Raw genomic sequence first — 8,888 nt, forward strand, 5'->3', positions numbered from 1 at the left:
GGGGAGGCAGGTAGCCTAGTGGTTAGAGTGGTGGCAGGGCCGGCAGCAGGTAGCCTAGTGGTTAGGAGTCTAGTGGAGGAGGGTGGCAGGGCCAGGTAGTGGAGGGGTGGCAGGTAGCCTGTGGTTGGATTGGAGGGTGGCAGGTAGCCTAGTGGTTAGATTGGAGGAGGCAGGTAGCCTAGTGGTTAGAGTGGAGGGGGAGGGCCAGTGGGTAGCCTAGTGGTTAGATTGGAGGGGTGGCAGGGAGTGGGTGGAGGGGTGGCAGGTAGCCTAGTGGTTAGAGTGGAGGGGTGGCAGGTAGCCTAGTGGTTAGAGTGGAGGGTGGCAGGTAGCCTAGTGGAGGCAGGTAGCCTAGTGGTGGTGGCAGGTAGGTGGAGGTAGCCTAGTGGTTAGAGTGGAGCAGGTAGCCCAGTGGGTAGCAGGTAGCCTAGTGGTTAGAGTGGAGGGTGGCAGGTAGCCTAGTGGTTAGAGTGGAGGGAGGCAGGTAGCCTAGTGGTTAGAGTGGAGGGGAGGCAGGTAGCCTAGTGGTTAGAGTGGAGGGGCGGCAGGTAGCCTAGTGGTTAGAGTGGAGTGGTTAGAGGAGTGGAGGGCAGGTAGCCTAGTGGTTAGAGTGGAGGGGAGGCAGGTAGCCTAGTGGTTAGAGTGGAGGGGAGGCAGGTAGCCTAGTGGTTAGAGTGGAGGGAGGCAGGTAGCCTAGTGGTTAGAGTGGAGGGAGGCAGGTAGCCTAGTGGTTAGAGTGGAGGGGCGGCAGGTTGCCTAGTGGTTAGAGTGGAGGAGGCAGGTAGCCTAGTGGTTAGTCTAGTGGTTTTGGAGGGTGGCAGGTGGAGTGGGGTGGCAGGTAGCCTAGTGGTTAGATTGGAGGGGTGGCAGGTAGCCTAGTGGTTAGATTGGAGGGGTGGCAGGTAGCCTAGTGGTTAGATTGGAGGGGTGGCAGGTAGCCTAGTGGTTAGATTGGAGGGTGGCAGGAGTGGGTGGCAGGTAGCCTAGTGGTTGGGTGGAGGGGTGGTTAGAGGGTGGAGGGGTGGCAGGTAGCCTAGTGGTTAGATTGGAGGGGTGGCAGGTAGCCTAGTGGTTAGATTGGAGGGGTGGCAGGTAGCCTAGTGGTTAGAGTGGAGGGGTGGCAGGTAGCCTAGTGGTTAGAGTGGAGGGTGGCAGGTAGCCTAGTGGTTAGAGTGGAGGGGGGCAGGGCAGGTAGCCTGGTTGGTTAGAGTGGTTGGAGGGAGGCAGGTAGCCTAGTGGTTAGTGGAGGGGTGGAGCCTAGTGGTTAGAGTGGAGGGTGGCAGGTAGCCTAGTGGTTAGAGTGGAGGGGTTAGAGTGGTTAGAGTGGAGGGGTGGCAGGTAGCCTAGTGGTTAGAGTGGAGGGGAGGCAGGTAGCCTAGTGGTTAGAGTGGAGGGGAGGCAGGTAGCCTAGTGGTTAGATTGGAGGGGAGGCAGGTAGCCTAGTGGTTAGATTGGAGGGGTGGCAGGTAGCCTAGTGGTTAGATTGGAGGGGTGGCAGGTAGCCTAGTGGTTAGGTGGAGGGTGGCAGGTAGCCTAGTGGTTAGATTGGAGGGGTGGCAGGTAGCCTAGTGGTTAGGGTGGAGGGGTGGCAGGTAGCCTAGTGGTTAGAGTGGAGGGCCCTAGTGGGCAGGTAGCCTAGTGGTTGAGTGGAGTGGGGTGGCAGGTAGCCTAGTGGTTAGAGTGGAGGAGGTAGCCTAGTGGTTAGAGTGGAGGGGAGGCAGGTAGCCTAGTGGTTAGAGTGGAGGAGGCAGGTAGAGTGGGAGTGGGGAGGCAGGTAGCCTAGTGGTTAGAGTGGAGGGCGGCAGGTTGCCTAGTGGTTAGAGTGGAGGGGCCTGGAGGGGTGGTTAGCCTAGTGGATTGGGGAGGCAGGTAGCCTAGTGGTTATTGGAGGGGTGGAGGTAGCCTAGTGGTTAGATTGGAGGGTGGCAGGTAGCCTAGTGGTTAGGGTGGAGTGGAGTGGTTAGATTGGAGGGGTGGCAGGTAGCCTAGTGGTTAGAGTGGAGGGGTGGCAGGTAGCCTAGTGGTTAGAGTGGAGGGGGCGGCCTAGTGGTTAGAGTGGAGGGTAGCCTAGTGGTTAGAGTGGAGGGAGGCAGGTAGCCTAGTGGTTAGAGTGGAGGGGAGGCAGGTAGCCTAGTGGTTAGAGTGGAGGGGCGGCAGGTAGCCTAGTGGTTAGGTAGAGTGGAGGGGGGGTGGCAGGTAGCCTAGTGGTTAGTGGAGTGGAGGGTGGCAGGGCGGCAGGTAGCCTAGTGGTTAGCCTAGTGGAGTGGAGAGGGGTGGGGGCGGCAGGTAGCCTAGTGGTTAGAGTGGAGGGGCGGCAGGTAGCCTAGTGGTTAGAGTGGAGGGGAGGCAGGTAGCCTAGTGGTTAGAGTGGAGGGGGCAGGTAGCCTAGTGGTTAGAGTGGAGGGCGGCAGGTAGCCTAGTGGTTAGAGTGGAGGGGAGGCAGGTAGCCTGGAGTGGTTAGTGGAGTGGAGGGGTGGCAGGTAGCCTAGTGGTTAGAGTGGAGGGCGGCAGGTAGCCTAGTGGTTAGAGTGGAGGGGCGGCAGGTAGCCTAGTGGTTAGAGTGGAGGGGAGGCAGGTAGCCTAGTGGTTAGAGTGGAGGGCGGCAGGTAGCCTAGTGGTTAGAGTGGAGGGAGGCAGGTAGCCTAGTGGTTAGAGTGGAGGGAGGCAGGTAGCCTAGTGGTTAGAGTGGCAGGTTGCCTAGTGGTTAGAGTGGAGGGCGGCAGGTAGCCTAGTGGTTAGATAGTGGGAGGGTGGCAGGTAGCCTAGTGGTTAGATTGGAGGGGGAGTAGCTAGTGGTTAGAGTGGAGGTAGCCTAGTGGTTAGATTGGAGGGGTGGCAGGTAGCCTAGTGGTTAGGAGCCTAGTGGGAGTGGAGGGTGGCAGGTAGCCTAGTGGTTAGAGCCTAGTGGAGATTGGAGGGCAGGTAGCCTAGTGGTTAGATTGGAGGCAGGTAGGGTGGCAGGTAGCCTAGTGGTTAGATTGGAGGGGTGGCAGGTAGCCTAGTGGTTCAGGTATAGTGGGAGTGGAGGGGCAGGTAGCCAGTGGGAGTGGAGCAGGTAGCCTAGTGGTTAGAGTGGTTTGGAGGGGAGGCAGGTAGCCTAGTGGTTAGAGTGGATTGGAGGGGTGGCAGGTTGCCTAGTGGTTAGAGTGGAGGGGCGGCAGGTAGTCTAGTGGTTAGATTGGAGGGTGGCAGGTAGCCTAGTGGTTAGATTGGAGGAGGCAGGTAGCCTAGTGGTTAGGTGGAGGGGGCAGGCAGCCTAGTGGTTAGGTGGAGGGGTGGAGGGGTGGCAGGTAGCCTAGTGGTGGTTAGGAGCCAGTGGATTGGGGTGGCAGGTAGCCTAGTGGTTAGATTGGAGGGGTGGCAGGTAGCCTAGTGGTTATATTGGAGGGGTGGCAGGTAGCCTAGTGGTTGGGTGGAGGGGTGGCAGGTAGCCTAGTGGTTGGGTGGAGGGTGGCAGGTAGCCTAGTGGGAGTGGAGGGGTGGCAGGTAGCCTAGTGGTTAGGTAGTGGAGGGGTGGCAGGTAGCCTAGTGGTTAGAGTGGAGGGGTGGCAGGTAGCCTAGTGGTTAGAGTGGAGGGGTGGCAGGTAGCCTAGTGGTTAGAGTGGAGGGTGGCAGGTAGTGGTTAGAGTGGAGGGGCGGCAGGTAGCCTAGTGGTTAGAGTGGAGGGAGGCAGGTAGCCTAGTGGTTAGAGTGGAGGGGCGGCAGGTAGCCTAGTGGTTAGAGTGGTGGTGGAGGGCGGCAGGTAGCCTAGTGGTTAGAGTGGAGTGGAGTGGTTAGGGCGGCAGGTAGCCAGGTAGTGGTTAGTGGAGTGGAGGTAGCCTCAGTGGTTAGGTGGAGGCAGGTAGCCTAGTGGTTAGAGTGGAGGGGAGGCAGGTAGCCTAGTGGTTAGAGTGGAGGGGTGGCAGGGCAGGTTGCCTAGTGGTTAGAGTGGAGGGCGGCAGGTAGTCTAGTGGTTAGAGTTGGAGGGTGGCAGGTAGCCTAGTGGTTAGATTGGAGGGGAGGCAGGTAGCCTAGTGGTTAGGAGTGGAGGGGTGGCAGGTAGCCTAGTGGTTAGATTGGAGGGGTGGCAGGTAGCCTAGTGGTTAGATTGGAGGGGTGGCAGGTAGCCTAGTGGTTAGATTGGAGGGGTGGCAGGTAGCCTAGTGGTTAGATTGGAGGGGTGGCAGGTAGCCTAGTGGTTAGATTGGAGGGGTGGCAGGTAGCCTAGTGGTTAGAGTGGAGGGGTGGCAGGTAGCCTAGTGGTTAGAGTGGAGGGGCGGCAGGTAGCCTAGTGGTTAGAGTGGAGGGGGGCAGGTAGCCAGGTAGCCTAGTGGTTAGAGTGGAGGCAGGTAGCCAGGTGGAGGGAGGCAGGTAGCCTAGTGGTTAGAGTGGAGGGGAGGCAGGTAGCCTAGTGGTTAGAGTGGAGGGGGCAGGTAGCCTGGTGGTTGAGTGGAGGTTGCCTAGTGGTTAGAGTGGAGGGGCGGCAGGTAGTCTAGTGGTTAGATTGGAGGGGTGGCAGGTAGCCTAGTGGTTAGATTGGAGGGGAGGCAGGTAGCCTAGTGGTTAGATTGGAGGGGTGGCAGGTAGCCTAGTGGTTAGATTGGAGGGGTGGCAGGTAGCCTAGTGGTTAGATTGGAGGGGTGGCAGGTAGCCTAGTGGTTAGATTGGAGGGGTGGCAGGTAGCCTAGTGGTTAGATTGGAGGGGTGGCAGGTAGCCTAGTGGTTAGATTGGAGGGGTGGCAGGTAGCCTAGTGGTTAGATTGGAGGGGTGGCAGGTAGCCTAGTGGTTAGAGTGTTGTGCTCGTAACCCGAAAGTTTGCAAGATCGAATCCCTGAGCTGACAAGGTACAAATCTGTCGTTCTGCTCCTGAGCAAGGCAGTTAACCCACTGTTCCTAGGCTGTCATTGAAAATAAGAAGTTGACTTGCCTAGTTAAATACATTATTAATCCTTTTTTTTAAAGAATGGAATCAAACACATGGAAACCATGTGCTTAATGTATTTGATACCATTCCACCTATTCTGCTCCAGCCATTACCACAAGCCCGTCCTCCCTGATTAAGGTGCCACCATCCTCCTGTGGATTACAAGTATGGTATTTATTTACATTAGAGATACCACAATAGTTATGTGTACATGGCAGATATGGCTTGGGGGAGGCCCAGATCAATGACCATGGGGGTTGGCAGATCATTCAATCAATCAAATGTATTTATAAATCCATTTTTACATCAGCTGATGTCACAAAGTGCTATAAGGAAACCCAACCTAAAACCCCAAACAGCAAGCAATGCAGACGTAGAAGCATGTTGGCTACAAAAACTCCCTAGAAAGGGAGGAACCTAGGAAGAAACCTAAAGAGGAATCAGGCTCTGACGGGTGGCCAGTCCTCTTCTGGCTGTGCCGGGTAGAGAGGAACCAGGCTCTGAGGGGTGGCCCGTCCTCTTCTGGCTGTGCCGGGTAGAGAGGAACCAGGCTCTGAGGGGTACATACATACAGTCAGATAGACAGTGAGACAGTGAGATAGAGAGAGAGAGAGACAGAGAGAGAGAGACACAGAGAGCAAGAGAGAGAGAGAGAGAGACAGACAGACAGACAGACAGACAGACAGACAGACAGACAGACAGACAGACAGACAGACAGACAGACAGACAGACAGACAGACAGACAGACAGACAGACAGTGGTGGAGGAGGAAGTGGAGGAGATGGTGGTGAAGGTGGAGGAGGAGGAAAGGGTGGTGGTGGAGGAGGAGGTGGTGGAGGAGGAGTAAGAGGTGGTGGTGGTGGTGGAGGAGGAAGAGGTGGCGGTGGTGGAGGAGGAGGAAGAGGTGGTGGTGGTAGAGGAGGAGGAAGAGGTGGTGGTGGTGCGGGTGGTTGAGAAGGAGAAAGAGGAGAAAGAGGAAGAAGTGGTGGTGGAGTAGGAAGAGGTGGTGGTGGTGGAGGAGGTGGTGGATGAGGAAGAGGAAGTGGAGGAGGAGGACATGGTTGAGGTGGAGGAGGAGCTGGAAGTGGAGGAGGAGAAAGTGGAAGAGGAGGTGGAGGAGGAAGAGGAGGAGGTGGTGGTGGTGGAGGAGGGGGTGGTGGGGGTGGTGCAGGAGGTGGAAGAAGTGGTGATGGAGGAGGAGGAGATGGTGGTTGTGGTGGAGAAGGAGGAAGAGGTGGTGGTGGTGGTGGTGGTGGAGGAGGTTGAAATGGAGGAGGTGGAATGTGCAGGAGGAGGTGAGGGAGGTGGAGGAGGTGGTAGAAGTGTGGGAGGTGGTGGTGTTGGTGGTGGTGGAGGAGGAGGAGGAAGAGGTGGTGGTGGTGGTGGTGGTGGAGGAAGAGGAATACGTGATGGTGTTGGTGGTGGTTGTGGAAGAGGTGGTGGTGGAGGAGGAGTAGGCGAAGGTGTAGGAGGAGTAGGTGAAGGTGAAGGTGGAGGAGGTGGTGGAGGAGGAGGTGGTGGTGGAGGAGGAAGAGGTGGTGGTGGTGGTGGAGGAAGAGGAATACGTGATGGTGTTGGTGGTGGTGGAAGAGGTGGTGTGGAGGAGGAGTAGGTGAAGGTGGAGGAGGAGGTTAAGGTGGAGGAGGAGGAGGTGGTGGTGGAGGAGGTGAAGGTGGAGGAGGGAGAGGTGGTGGTGGTGAAGGTGGAGGAGGAGGAAGAGGTGGTGGTGGTAGAGGAGGAGGAAGAGGTGGTGGTGGTGGGGGTGGTTGAGGAGGAGAAAGAGGAAGATGTGGTGGTGGAGAAGGAGGAAGAGGTGGTGGTGGAGGAGGAGGAGGTGGTGAAGGTAGTGAGGAGGAGGTGGTTTAGGAGTAGGTTGTGGAGATGGAAGAGGGGGTGAAGGTGGAGGAGGAAGAGGTGGTGGTGGTAGAGGAGGAGGAATAGGTGGTGGTGAAGGTGGAGGAGGAGTATGAGGTGGTGGTGGTGGTGGAGGACGAGGAAGATGTGGTGGAGGAGGTGGTGATGTTGGTGGTTGAGGAGGAGCTGGTGGTGGAGGAGGAGGAGGAGGAGGTGAAGATGGAGGAGGAGGAGTTGGTGGAGGAGGTGGTGGAGGAGGAGGAGGTGGGGTGGAAGTGGTGGTGAAGGTGGAGGAGGATGAAGAGGTGGTGGTAGAGGGTGAGGAGGTGGTGGTGGTGGAGGAGGCTGAGGAGGAGGTGGTGGAGGTGGTGGTGGAGGACGAAGAGGTGGTGGTGGAGGAGGAAGAGGTGGTGGTGGAGGAGGAGGAAGTGGTGGAGGAGGAGGAGTTGGTGGAGGAGGTGGTGGAGGAGGAGGAGTTGGTGGAGGATGAGGAGGTGGAGGTGGGGGTGGTAGTGGTGGTGAAGGTGGAGGAGGAGTAAGAGGAGGTGGTTGTGTGTGGGGTGGAACTGGTGGTGAAGGTGGAGGAGGATGAAGAGGTGGTGGTGGGTGAGGAGGTGGTGGTGGTGGAGGAGGCTGAGGAGGAGGTGGTGGAGGTGGTGGTGGAGGACGAAGAGGTGGTGTTGGAGGAGGAAGAGGTGGTGGTGGAGGAGGAGGTGGTGGTGAAGGTGGAGGAGGAGATGGTGGTGGAGGAGGTGGAGGAGGAGGAGTTGGTGGAGGAGTTGGTGGAGGATGAGGAGGAGGAGGTGGGGGTGGAAGTGGTGGTGAAGGTGGAGGAGGAGTAAGAGGTGGTGGTTGTGTAGGAGGAAGAAGAGGTGGTGGTGGTGCAGGAGTAAGAGGTGGTGGAGGAGGAGGAGGTGGTGGAGGGTGAGGAGGAGGTGGTGGTGGAGGTTGCTGAGGAGGAGGTGGAGGAGGCTGAGGAGGAGGTGGTGGGGGAGGCTGAAGAGGAGGTGGTGGAGGTGGTGGTGGAGGAGGCTGAGGCTGAGGAGGAGGTGGTGGTGTTGGTACAGAAGGAGGGTTGCACCATGTCTAGACCGGACACGCGCGTGTGCGCCATTGTGCGCAAATTGATTTTGTCCCCCCACACCAAACGCGATCACAACACGCAGGTTGAAATATCAAAACAAACTCTGAACCAATTATATCATTTTGGCGACAGGTCGAAAAGCACTAAACTTTTATGGCAGTTTAGCTAGCTAGCTTGCTGTTGCTAGCTAATTTGTCCTGGGATGTAAATGTTGAGTTGTTATTTTACCTGAAGTGCACAAGGTACTCTACTCTGACAATTAATCAACACATAAAATGGTTAACCTTACAGGCTTTTTCTTCTTTGGACTTTGCATGGCGATTGGCATCTAACTTTCATAGTATTACCACGACCGACTGACCGACCTCTTCATCTTTCAATCACCCACATGGATATAACCAAGATGGCACGTGGGTATGTGCTTCTAAAAGCCAACGAGGAGATGATTGCTGTCCCCAGTCCACCTGGCCATGCTGCTGTTTCAGTTTCAACTGACCTGAGCCCTAGGACCATGCCCCAGGACTACCTGACATGATGACTCCTTGCTGTCCCCAGTCCACCTGGCCATGCTGCTGCTCCAGTTTCAACTTCCACCTGACTGTGCTGCTGCTCCAGTTTCAACTGTTCTGCCTTATTATTATTCGACCATGCTGGTCATTTATGAACATTTGAACATCTTGGCCATGTTCTGTTATAATCTCCACCCGGCACAGCCAGAAGACTGGCCACCCCACATAGCCTGGTTCCTCTCTAGGTTTCTTCCTAGGTTTTGGCCTTTCTAGGGTGTTTTTCCTAGCCACCGTGCTTCTACACCTGCATTGCTTGCTGTTTGGGGTTTTAGGCTGGGTTTCTGTACAGCACTTTGAGATATCAGCTGATATACGAAGGGCTATATAAATAAATTTGATTTGATTTGATTTTAGATGAGAGAGGCAGGACTTGCGTCACAAATAGAACTGACTTCTGTGTTAGCGTTTGGCAACGCAGACACTCGTTGGCGTGCGTGAGCAGTGTGGTCGGCATGTTAGTTATGACAACATGACGAC

This window comes from Oncorhynchus nerka, linkage group LG9a (genome assembly GCF_034236695.1).
Source record: "Oncorhynchus nerka isolate Pitt River linkage group LG9a, Oner_Uvic_2.0, whole genome shotgun sequence".
Classification (NCBI taxonomy): Eukaryota; Metazoa; Chordata; class Actinopteri; order Salmoniformes; family Salmonidae; genus Oncorhynchus; species Oncorhynchus nerka.